Source organism: Ostrea edulis, chromosome 4 (genome assembly GCF_947568905.1).
Source record: "Ostrea edulis chromosome 4, xbOstEdul1.1, whole genome shotgun sequence".
NCBI classification, from domain to species: domain Eukaryota; kingdom Metazoa; phylum Mollusca; class Bivalvia; order Ostreida; family Ostreidae; genus Ostrea; species Ostrea edulis.
The window spans coordinates 28138372-28151573 of record NC_079167.1 but is presented as its reverse complement, the minus strand read 5'-3'; the positions used below and the strand labels follow the sequence as shown (position 1 = coordinate 28151573).

At 35.2% G+C, this 13202-nt stretch overlaps 1 protein-coding gene across 2 annotated transcripts in view; it reads left to right on the top strand.

The window, feature by feature from the left end:
* LOC125672431 (prolactin-releasing peptide receptor-like) overlaps nucleotides 1-13202 on the top strand; it is a 37733-nt gene that overhangs the window by 2885 nt on the left and 21646 nt on the right. The window lies entirely within an intron of this gene.

Genomic DNA, 13202 nt, shown 5'->3' with positions numbered 1-13202 from the left:
TAACTCCCTTTGAAAATTCGCAATCCCTAGCAAATGGTCACCCACGTGACGCTGATCTCCAATAATTAGTCCGAGTTTGTACCGTATGGGTTTTCACACCCAGCATGCAACCGCAGGTGTCGATCGCTACATGTTTGTACAATATGTACATATAAACATCACTCCCGGTCGTTATTCCCCCCGTCTCATTTATTTCATGTATAAAACCAATCAAAAGGTCTGAACCCTTTTATGATATTTCAATTGCGTTTATGCCCTCTAGGTCACTGACAAATCTAAAGATACATAGTCAATGATCTTGCAAAGACCGTTTATTTGAATTAAGAATACAATATGTAGGCATTTTAAGGTCGCCATATATTTTAGACGGAATTTAATTTATAAGAACAAGTGCTTTATACTAATTTAAGGTAACGGTTTGTGATTTACATCGGGATTGTCTCTCACCTCGTGGTGCTAGAACAGTTAAACGCTTTTCCTGCTGGGTTCTACTTTCTCACATTACGTGCTTAATTATTTAAAAGAATGTGAACTTAATGGTTTTTCAGAGTTCACAAAAATACTTTCTGGTAACACTTCTTTTTTTCAACATAAAGAATGATCTATTCACCAAAATTACATCATCCTGCAAACCTGTCATCTCCAGAACTACTTCCTGGCAAAAAGTACCAACCATTAAACGTTCTGGATTTATACCGCAAATTACAACAAAGATTTAAATTTTAGAATACGTCACATTTTGATATAGTAAGCTCGCTATCGTTAGCCAAACATTATTTGTGTATGAAATACAAAAGAGCAAAATATCAATAGGTGCATGAGAATCAATAGTCAGATGTCCACTAAATGGTCACTCACATCCGTTTTACGGGCTTCCCAATGGTGTTACCGTTAAAATAGGTCTTCATTAAAAGTCTAAAATCTTAAAACAGGTGCTCATTATTCACTTACCAATGCCATCATGTCTTTAAACGAGGATTTGTTATTATTCTGATGCGATTGGTTGTAAAAGTATTTTGTGAATCCGAATTATTCATTCACTATCTATTTCGCTGATCTCCGATTAATCAAATGAAATGTGTTACTAGGGCTTACAGTGTACGTAATTTCCCAATACCGTTTTCATATCTATATATCAATCATCTATTTATCTATCTATATATCTACAGATGTATCTTTATCTATTTATCGATCTCTCTATCTAATATATCTATATATCCATCCATCTGATCCGTGTACTGCAGATTGTGGAAAGAGCAAACTTCGAATTAAAAGAGCTGTTGATAACACACTGTAGAAAGAACAAGCTTAGAATAAAAAATCCCTGAAGATTACAGACTGTAGAAAGAACAAGCTTAGAATAAAAAATCCCTGAAGATTACAGACTGTAGAAAGAACAAGCTTAGAATAAAAAATCCCTGAAGATTACAGACTGTAGAAAGAACAAGCTTAGAATAAAAAATCCCTGAAGATTACAGACTGTAGAAAGAACAAGCTTAGAATAAAAAAGCTAAAGATTACACACTGTAGAAAGAACAAGCTTAGAATAAAAAAGCTAAAGATTACACACTGTAGAAAGAACAAGCTTAGAATAAAAAAGCTAAAGATTACACACTGTAGAAAGAACAAGTTTAGAAAAAAAAGCTAAAGATTACACACTGTACAAAGAACAACCTTATAATAAAACAGCTAAATATTACAGACTGTAGAAAGAACAAGCTTAGAATAAAACCCTTGAAGATTACATATTATAGAAAGAACAAGCTTAGAATAAAACCCCTGAAGATTACAGACTGTAGAAAGAACAAGCTTAGAATAAAGCCCCTGAAGATTACAGACTATAGAAAGAACAAGCTTAGAATAAAAAATCCTGAAGATTACAGACTGTAGAAAGAACAAGCTTAGAATAAAAAGCTAAAGATTACAGACTGTAGAACGAACAAGCTTAGATTAAAACCTCTGAAGATTACAGACTATAGAAAGAACAAGCTTAGAATAAAAAACACCCTGAAGATTACAGACTGTAGAAAGAACAAGCTTAGAATAAAAAAGCTAAAGATTACAGACTATAGAAAGAACAAGCTTAGAATAAAACCCCTGAAGATTACAGACTATAGAAAGAACAAGCTTAGAATAAAAAACCCTAAAGATTACAGACTGTAGAAAGAACAAGCTTAGAATAAAAAAGCTAAAGATTACAGACTGTAGAAAGAACAAGCTTAGAATAAAAGGCTAAAGATTACAGACTGTAGAAAGAACAAGCTTAGAATAAAAAGCTAAAGATTACAGACTGTAGAAAGAACAAGTTTAGAATAAAAGAAACCCTAAAGATTACACACTGTAGAAAGAACAAGCTTAGAATTAAAAAAAAAAAACCCTGAAGATTACAGACTGTAGAAAGAACAAGTTTAGAATAAAAAGCTAAAGATTACAGACTGTAGAACGAACAAGCTTAGATTAAAAACCCCTGAAGATTACAGACTGTAGAAAGAACAAGCTGACAATAGAATGAGCTCTATGGAACAGGATGAGAAACACGAACACAGGAAACGCCATTGAATAGTCACATGATTAGCATTCATTACTGTATGAACGTAACTAATGCTAAGAAATCGTTCGATTCAGTAAATAGAAACACTCTATAGTCATCTATGAAATCAAAGTCATTTGTCTCAAGACAATCAACATAGCAAAATAGCATAATAAGAAATCTAGAATGTACAGTCCTAAGTACAGGGGGTACAACTGATTACAGTACTAAGTAAAGGGGGAACAACTGATTACAGTACTAAGTAAAGGGGGAACAACTGATTACAGTCCTAAGTAAAGGGGGAACAACTGATTACAGTCCTAAGTAAAGGGGGAACAACTGATTACAGTCCTAAGTAAAGGGGGAACAACTGATTACAGTCCTAAGTAAACGGGGAACAACTGATTACAGTACTAAGTAAAGGGGAACAACTGATTACAGTACTAAGTAAAGGGGAAACAACTGATTGATTTAATATGAATACCGGGGGTTATAATTTGACTGGAATACTGTTCTTAATCATCATGAATTGGATGAGTGAAAGTACAGAACGGCCGCGGAAAAAGAATCAGGTGAAAGTTAGACGGACTTCACCATGAGACGGCAATTATATATACAACATAAACTGAAAACAAATATTCTTCACAGTACTGAAAGTAAATATCAACAAATGTATAAATATCAACAAATGTAAAGTATTAAGGATGAATGTAAAAATGCAACGAAAACATCGCGATGAATGGCAACGCTGTGGAAGATGTTGAATACTGATAGGAACAACAACCTGTCAAAAGCGAGAAATGCTTTAATCAGGCAAAAACTAGCATTGACCGTAATGCGAAATTAAGACTATAGAGAAACACCTTGTGAAAATTGAACTCATGAACTGAAATATAACAAAAACAGACCTCAAGCCAAACTAACTGCACGTGGATCAGACTTAAAATAAAATGGCAAGCCCACATACATGTAAGACATCATGATGTACTGAAAATGAGGATTGGCATGGGTTCCAGAGGGCAGAAGGAAATGTGGGAGACCAAACCAAATAAAAGGAGAAAGAAATCGGTGGATGTAGATTAGTTATAATAGGGGAGAGAAAATGTGTACATGTGTGTGGTGGTCTACATGTACCTACAACGTTCGTCTGGTACGAAGTACGTGTTACCGTTATCAATTCAACCAATACTAGCTAATTTAAGGATCTCGAAGGACAGGGCCTTTTATGAGAATGAAAGAGATAGAGCGTGTTTATTTACCGATGTCTCGCGGTAGCCTACTGATTTAGGCGCTCGCTTCGTAACCGGAGAATCCCCAGTTCAAATCTCGATCCCGGCGCCACGTCAAACTTTAGCATAGATAATGGCTAATCTTTCCGGCGCCTCTTCAAACTTTAGCATAGATTGTGGCTATTCTTTCCTGCGCCTCGTCAAACTTTAGCATAGATAATGGCTATTCCTCCCGGCACCTCGTCAAACTTTAGCATAGATTGTGGCTATTCTTTCCGGCGCCTCGTCAAACTTTAGTGTAAATAGTGGCTACTCCTTCCGGCGCCACGTCAAACTTTAGCATAGATAGTGGCTATTCTTTCTCCAGGCGCCACGTCAAACTTTAACATAGATAGTGGCTATTCCTTCCGGCGCCACGTCAAACTTTAACATAGATAGTGGCTATTCTTTCTCCAGGCGCCACGTCAAACTTTAACATATACAGTGGCTATTCTTTCTCCAGGCGCCACGTCAAACTTTAACATATATAGTGGCTATTCTTTCTCCAGGCGCCACGTCAAACTTTAACATATATAGTGGCTATTCTTTCTCCAGGCGCCACGTCAAACTTTAACATATATAGTGGCTATTCTTTCTCCAGGCGCCACGTCAAACTTTAACATAGATAGTGGCTATTCCTTCCGACGCCACGTCAAACTTTAACATATATAGTGGCTATTCCTTCCGGCGCCACGTCAAACTTTAACATAGATAGTGGCTATTCCTTCCGGCGCCACGTCAAACTTTAACATATATAGTGGCTATTCTTTCTCCAGGCGCCACGTCTAACTTTAACATAGATAGTGGCTATTCCTTCCGGCGACTCGTCAAACTTTAACATAGATAGTGGCTATTCCTTCCGACGCCACGTCAAACTTTAACATAGATAGTGGCTATTCCTTCCGGCGCCACGTCTAACTTTAACATATATAGTGGCTATTCCTTCCGGCGCCACGTCTAACTTTAACATAGATAGTGGCTATTCCTTATCTATTCGCCCGGCATTAAAAGGAAAAGTCACGTGTCTTTTGGATATAACTTTAAAAAACGGAGGTCGGGTGTATTGGTAGGCGTTGGCACATTAAAGAACCTTCACTACTAGGCTTTGAGTGCAATGCTGGGATGAAAATTTGTGGCACTTAATCCTGCAACCGGTGACGTCTCAGCTCTCAAAAGGGACGTAAAATAACAAACAAGTCGAAAATTTCTTCAATGAAAAAAATGATACCATCGTTTTCAAACTAATGGGTACTACATGAACTAAGTATGTGTCTGTATGATTTATCTCAAACAAAGCTAATCAGTGTACCATCGAATGACCAGGCACAGAGCGTGGATCCATACACAGCCAGATATTCAGCGGGTCACATCTCTAGCGCTACTCGATTCTCATAATTTTAATAAACGACAAAACGTTGACACAGTTTTATCATTCTACAAAGTATTTTGTTTCTTTCTCCTTTCTCATAATATCTGTGCTTTTCTTCATTGTGAGCTAACAATTAAGTTAAAACATCCCACAATTTTCTAAACTTTACCACCTATGTGGTATTAAATTGTCCCCTTCGTATTCCCAGAGTTCATTTCCGACCATTCTTTGTCGAAATTTCACAACAAACGCAGAGCAGCGGTGAATGAATCGTGATTGTTTTGGTAATGTTGGCAATATGAAATCATTTTCTGTTATGTCGTTTCTCAGCTGAAATAGGTATCTAGGGAGGTATATAGACACATAAAATCAGGACACGAAGAAAAACTGTCGAAAACTTCTAGTATGAATAAAAGAATTGTCCATTAAATTCCAATGCAATTGCGTGTTTTGCGTAGGATATCTCTACAGAATCGCACTTTTTCTAGTACTATCAGTCACTGGGGCTGGCTATTGGTTTATGAATTGTTTTGTCCCAGTGATGGAAATTTAGAGAACGTTGCATAACATTTGTACTTTCCCTCGAGTTGCTTTGCATTTAAAACCAAGTATATTTGCAATACTGGCTGATTCAAAACAATATCCTTAAGTGTATTACATGAAAAAGTAAAGATAACGAACAGTAATCAATCTCATTATTCCTATAAAGAATACAAAATTAAGAGTTGGCCAAACGAGGACCCTTGGACACATCAGAGATGGGATCAGTGCGTAGGAGGAGTAAGCATACCCTGAAAGAATGGCCTAACATTTGGTAAATGAAAACTTAATTCACGCTGCGACTGGGAATACGTACGTCAAAATTCTACATACTCCTCACCTTTCTATCGTGTTGCCTCTTTATGATCGACTCGAGCAAACTAAACATAACTCAAACAAAAGCACTGCATAGCGGGACATCCCCCTCACAACGTGCGTGTGGTAGAATAGTATTCCTACGATTTTATTACAATCAGAATCTCAGGGAATTTTAGAAGTACTATCCCAGTCACATTGATCTTTCATATTCAAACTTGAAAACCAGTAGGCGTAAGATTACATTCATTCAAGTGCATATATGATAAGATATTTTCAGATTCTTTATTTCAATGAACCACAAGCTCATTGGATATACATAAATACAATTCTCAATATATATTCAAAGAAACATGACATTATGGAGAGTGAGTAGACAACAATGTTACACCAATGCACGCTTCAAATCAAACAAATGATGTCACACCATATGAGAATGTCGTGGTTTTGTTGCATATATTGTAAAATAAAAATCCCAAAGTAACCAGTTCTTTAGTATATACACAATGCAGCGTAACAGAACAAATTCTAATTAACAGGAAAACCATCCTTTCAGTAATTATCTTCCTGGCTTATGTTCATTCTCCAATTTCTTTATGCATGTTAAACTCCCGAAAATTTGATTAAAAATTGAATGGGAAATGTATCTTAAATCTTATTCAACAAAAGTTCAAATTTAAATTCGCTTTTGAGTGACTTTTATTAAAATATAACCTTGATAAACAATAGGAAACCAAGGGCTTAAAAAATGTCATTTCTGCTAGTCAGAGAAATTTAGATGAAAATGTTCTTTCAAAATCTTTCAGTTTTCCTTTTAGTGACCTTGACATTTGATAATAACCTAAGATCTTTATGAAACTAAAAGGTTCACGAATAGTCTAACTTTGATTCAAATTTTGACTAATTCAAAACTGCTTAAATGTAAAAATGAAAACGTTAAAGCCGATAATTTTAGCAGATAATATAATATAATATATTATATAACGTCACAAGCGCATGACATTTCCGGATTTTTTTAAACTCATAAAAAATGAAAATTACTATGGATGAGCCACATGCATCGATCCCGATAAGATTGGCACACGTCAATCTTTATATCATAATTCGCTAACACATGAAGCCAGTTTCGATCAACGCATGTGGCCTCTGATTTCTATTCGATCAGATGCAGGAAATATTGAATTTTTTTTTAACGAAATTTAAAATTTTCAAAGAAAATACAAAAAACACAACTTTGTAAATTGATATTTTATAAACGAAATTAAATTTTGGAAAATGTAATTTTTATTTCTATACCTGACCAATTCACTGGATTTATGAGAAATCATAGTGTATAAGTTTCAGGACCGGAAATGACTATTGCCGAACTTAGCCAATTTGGGTTTTAAAAAAATTCATAATGACGACTATACATGTAATTTGAACATAGTTTTCACTAATGCATTAAAATGACTATAAATTAATTGATATAACTGTTTACGATATGAACATACGTGGATAATCAAATCCTACATCTGCAGTTCAGGTGTCTGAAAATGTTTCAAATTTTAAAATAAGATAGGGCATACTTGCTAGTGTTTATATTTAATTGATATACCGGCCAAGATTATAAAGACTTGTATGTTTTACTTGCCAGAGAGTGTGCAAACAGTGAGAAAACTTTCACTAAAGTCTATGATAATTAAAAACCCCGCTCTATATAAATTAAATACCTCGTTCTATATTAATTAAATACCTCGCTCTATATTAATTAAATACCTCGTTCTATATTAATGAAATACCTCGTTCTATATTAATTAAATACCTCGTTCTATATTAATTAAATACCCCGCTTTATATTAATTAAATATCTCGCTCCTCGAGCGCCAGTCCGTCTTTTTAGTGGCATTTCACGTAAAGCGAATGACGTCTTAGTGTGAGTGAAATATCCTCGAAAGGACATACAACGTCAATAAAATGAACGATCATTCATTAGAATCTCGCAGAAAGAGTCCTAATTGTAGAACTATCACAATGTCATACTAACCAGACTTATCATAACAAAGGAACACATGTTTCTAATAATTTATATGATAATACATATGTAAGTGCAATGATACAATATCCTTGAAGATACTTAACCTAATCTCGGATCCTTATTGGATAACTCGCACGTGAGAGTATTTGACTTTATGTTCCTAAGACTAAGGGCACGGTTTAGTGCAATGAACGAGAGGGTTCTGCCCAAGGGACGAATAAAACATTATCCTTTTAGCATAACGTGATAGATTCCATATGAACTTGATGATAAAGTAAATGTTTGATATCATATTCATCTTTCCAAAAATGAGTTACTTAACAGCATTGATTGTGAATTTTATTGGGCACATACCGCCATAATATTGTTTCGTTCTATCAGGTACACAATTTACAATGTATCGCAGGTCTGATAAAATAAATCAAGGTATTACGTGAATCGTTATAAAGCGTGAAGTGATGGGTTTATTTTTATTAAGACTATAGCAATATGTTGTTCCATTTGATTTATTATAACTTTTATTTTGTATTTTACAATCATTTCATGTCCATTAAACAGTTGGTAATAAAAGTTTTATATGACGGAGTAGGGAGTTCACTTGGTTCAGCTTATTTGAAAATCCAGAAACAAATAATACTATAAATATCGTAGCAATTAAAATGAAGAAATTAACTTGCCGCAAGCGTCAGAGATATCAGGCCGCAGAAGATGAAAGAAATCACGTTCTTTTTTTAAAATCTTTTTATTATATGTATCGGACCACACTGACGATACGCGTTTTGTACATTTGTACACCCCTTCAGGACGAAGAGTTGATTGTGAAGTCATATTTTAATATGATATGATCCTAAGTGCTATAGAAAGCAAAATTAGTTAGTAGAAATAATTTTACGTGGAGGGATAACGATTTAAAAGGTATATATTCATTTACAATTGTTTGGAGTTTTCACTTTTCTGGACTCGACTCCTCTTATCACCCCAAGACCAGTGGAATATCTAACTAGATGTGTGAACCCGCAGAAATAGTCTTGAATCCTCAAAACACTGCACACCCTTTTTGTATTGATGGTCGTTATAACAATCTAGTTCGCCATTACAACCTATCATTGGGTCAAATGCTGTCTGAAGTGTTTCAGATTGATTGTTAGACCGTTCTTGGCACACTGATTTTGACTACGGATAGCTCCGTTTGCCTGATCAAGATATAGGGCTCAAGGAGGATGTGGCCGGTCGGCAGGGGATGCTTACTCCTGCTAGGCGCCTGATCCCACCTCTGGTGTGTCCAGGGGTCCGTGTTTGCCCAACTCTCTATTTTGTATTGTTTGTAGGAGTTATGAGATTGATCACTGTTCGTTATCGTCTCCTTTCATTTCATGAATGAATAAATAGATATATTTCAATCCCCAATCAAGTGCGTATTGCATTAATGTTGGAAATATTGTAAAGAATACATTATCTTCAATCCCGCAGAAACGAAACCATTGGTTCCGCAGAAACGCATGCACAGTTTGAAAACTCTTATCAGAATAGACCACGCTCTGTAATGAATAAAAACAAGGCTATCAAGGATCTTAGTACTAGTTTTACTTACACTGGTACCCTGCTGATTGGTGATAGGTCAACAGGGTATCAGTAAATAGTTATACTTTTCTTGAATAATTTCTTCGTTGATTGATAAAAGCAGATATTTCATTGCGAAACACCATTAATAATTAGTACACGCCGAATTTAAGCTCAAGAAATGACAAAATTGTTGAATACCCGTACGAGACCGAGTATTGAAAAATGATACGGTATGACGAACGTTATGAAAGTGATTACCTTTTTCATTGAATAAAAGCACTGTGGCGAACATACATGTTTATGTATGGCATTGCAACTCAAATACACTGTATGTAAAAGCCTAATATACTTATTTTTCAAAAAGCACACAACATGAATATAAGCATTTGATTTCTTCGCATTGAGGGTTCTTTAATGTACCAACGCCTGCCGCGACACGGGACCTTCGTTTTTAATATACCGGATAGCGGGGTGTTTTCTTCTGCGGAGTGATGAATTTGGCTTCTTTTAGAGGTTAGAGAACTTTCCGCCAAAATTTCACTCTCCAAATATGCAACCAATTGCGACTTCAGTATTTGCAAGAGAGATGAATCTTCCTTGTCCGCCAAAATTTATTCCGCTAAAATTATTAGCATACCTTTGAGTCAGCAAATTTCCAACCCGCGGAAAAAACCGCTATGGCCATTGCACACTCGCGATATCCCGGTTACGAAACGAACTCTCTATCACTGAGCTACTACGACCGGTCCACTTGCAATGAAGTCTAAAACATTATTTAAAAGATGAACGTTCCACGTGGCACACTGCTGGGGTGGGGTTCAGGGGGAGGGACCATGCTGTACTGTATCTCCCACCTTCTGATATACCTTACATTTTAGTACTATACATGTATCCTATAAGCCAATTGATAACCCATTTCATGATTATATCTATATTGACTTGCTTGTCTTTGTTGCTATCAAAAGTCTTTTTAAAAAGTGTAGAAATCTGAATACAAAATTAATTAATTGTTGGCTGATTACTACTTTGTCTAACTTGATGAAAAATAGACGTCGTTCCATTCATTCCTTAGTTTTGCGTTAATGTTGTCGTATCCCAGGATGCCAAGGGAAAACTCTTTTGAATTTATTGTCCCCTGATTTTGCTACAACGTGCTGTTTTGAAAATATTGATTCCAATTGTTTTGAAATTTGTATGGGGTAGCAATATATAATCCAGCCATAGGTAACCCTTGCGAATCATGACGAAGTTACTCGTTTTAAAGACTAGATCAAAGTTCCGAATCTGTATTGCGGACGACCATTTCAAAGGTCAAGATTTGTCCCTTTTATGACTTTATCAAAGGTCACACCGTGTCTCTCATATGACCATATCAAAGGTTAAGATTTGCCTCTCATAGTACTTTACCAACATTCACAATTTGTCTTTCAAATGCCTTTATCAATGGTCATGTTTTAAGATTTTATTTAATGACATGCTTTGCCTCTTTTCTCTCACATTTGATCACATCAGGTCACGATTTGTCTTTTGTAGAAAATTATTAGAGGTCACTACATAGTTGTCTAATTACTGTATCACCCAGATATAAAGTCTCTGTCATCTATACTGTACATGTAGTTAATTCTCTGTCATCTACACTGTACATGTAGTTAATTCTCTGTCATCTACACTGTACATGTAGTTAATTCTCTGTCATCTATACTGTACATGTAGTTAATTCTCTGTCATCTACACTGTACATGTAGTTAATTATCTGTCATCTACACTGTACATGTAGTCAATTATCTGTCATCTACACTGTACATGTAGTCAATTATCTGTCATCTATACTGTACATGTAGTCAATTCTCTGTCATCTATACTGTACATGTAGTTAATTCTCTGTCATCTATACTGTACATGTAGTCAAGTCTCTGTCATCTACACTGTACATGTAGTCAATTCTCTGTCATCTACACTGTACATGTAGTTAATTCTCTGTCATCTATACTGTACATGTAGTCAATTCTCTGTCATCTATACTGTACATGTAGTTAATTCTCTGTCATCTACATTGTACATGTAGTTAATTCTCTGTCATCTATACTGTACATGTAGTTAATTCTCTGTCATCTATACTGTACATGTAGTTAATTCTCTGTCATCTATACTGTACATGTAGTCAATTCTCTGTCATCTATACTGTACATGTAGTTAATTCTCTGTCATCTATACTGTACATGTAGTTAATTCTCTGTCATATACACTGTACATGTAGTTAATTCTCTGTCATATATACTGTACATGTATTCAATTCTCTGTCATCTACATTGTACATGTAGTCAATTATCTGTCATCTATACTGTACATGTAGTTAATTATCTGTCATCTACACTGTACATGTAGTCAATTCTCTGTCATCTACACTGTACATGTAGTCAAATCTCTGTCATCTACACTGTACATGTAGTCAATTATCTGTCATCTACACTGTACATGTAGTCAATTATCTGTCATCTATACTGTACATGTAGTCAATTCTCTGTCATCTATACTGTACATGTAGTTAATTCTCTGTCATCTATACTGTACATGTAGTCAAGTCTCTGTCATCTACACTGTACATGTAGTCAATTCTCTGTCATCTACACTGTACATGTAGTTAATTCTCTGTCATCTATACTGTACATGTAGTCAATTCTCTGTCATCTATACTGTACATGTAGTTAATTCTCTGTCATCTACATTGTACATGTAGTTAATTCTCTGTCATCTATACTGTACATGTAGTTAATTCTCTGTCATCTATACTGTACATGTAGTTAATTCTCTGTCATCTATACTGTACATGTAGTCAATTCTCTGTCATCTATACTGTACATGTAGTTAATTCTCTGTCATCTATACTGTACATGTAGTTAATTCTCTGTCATATACACTGTACATGTAGTTAATTCTCTGTCATCTATACTGTACATGTATTCAATTCTCTGTCATCTACATTGTACATGTAGTCAATTATCTGTCATCTATACTGTACATGTAGTTAATTATCTGTCATCTACACTGTACATGTAGTCAATTCTCTGTCATCTACACTGTACATGTAGTCAAATCTCTGTCATCTACACTGTACATGTAGTCAATTCTCTGTCATCTATACTGTACATGTAGTTAATTCTCTGTCACATCTATACTGTACATGTAGTTAATTCTCTGTCATCTATACTGTACATGTAGTCAATTCTCTGTCATCTACATTGTACATGTAGTCAAGTCTCTGTCATCTACACTGTATATGTAGTAAAGTCTCTGTCATCTACACTGCACATGTAGTCAAGTCTCTGTCATCTATACTGTACATGTAGTCAATTCTCTGTCATCTACACTGTACATGTAGTTAATTCTCTGTCATCTACACTGTACATGTAGTTAATTCTCTAGAAGTTAAACAGAATGTTACAGCGTAAAATATCCATTGTGACATTATATGCGCAAACAGACAAAACGCATTACATGTAAGGGTGTATTTAACTGAATACTTATGCATGTATAAATGGTCATAAGTGTTTCCCTTGAGTCAGCGAGAGAATATTGTCGGGATAATTTAATCGATCTTTA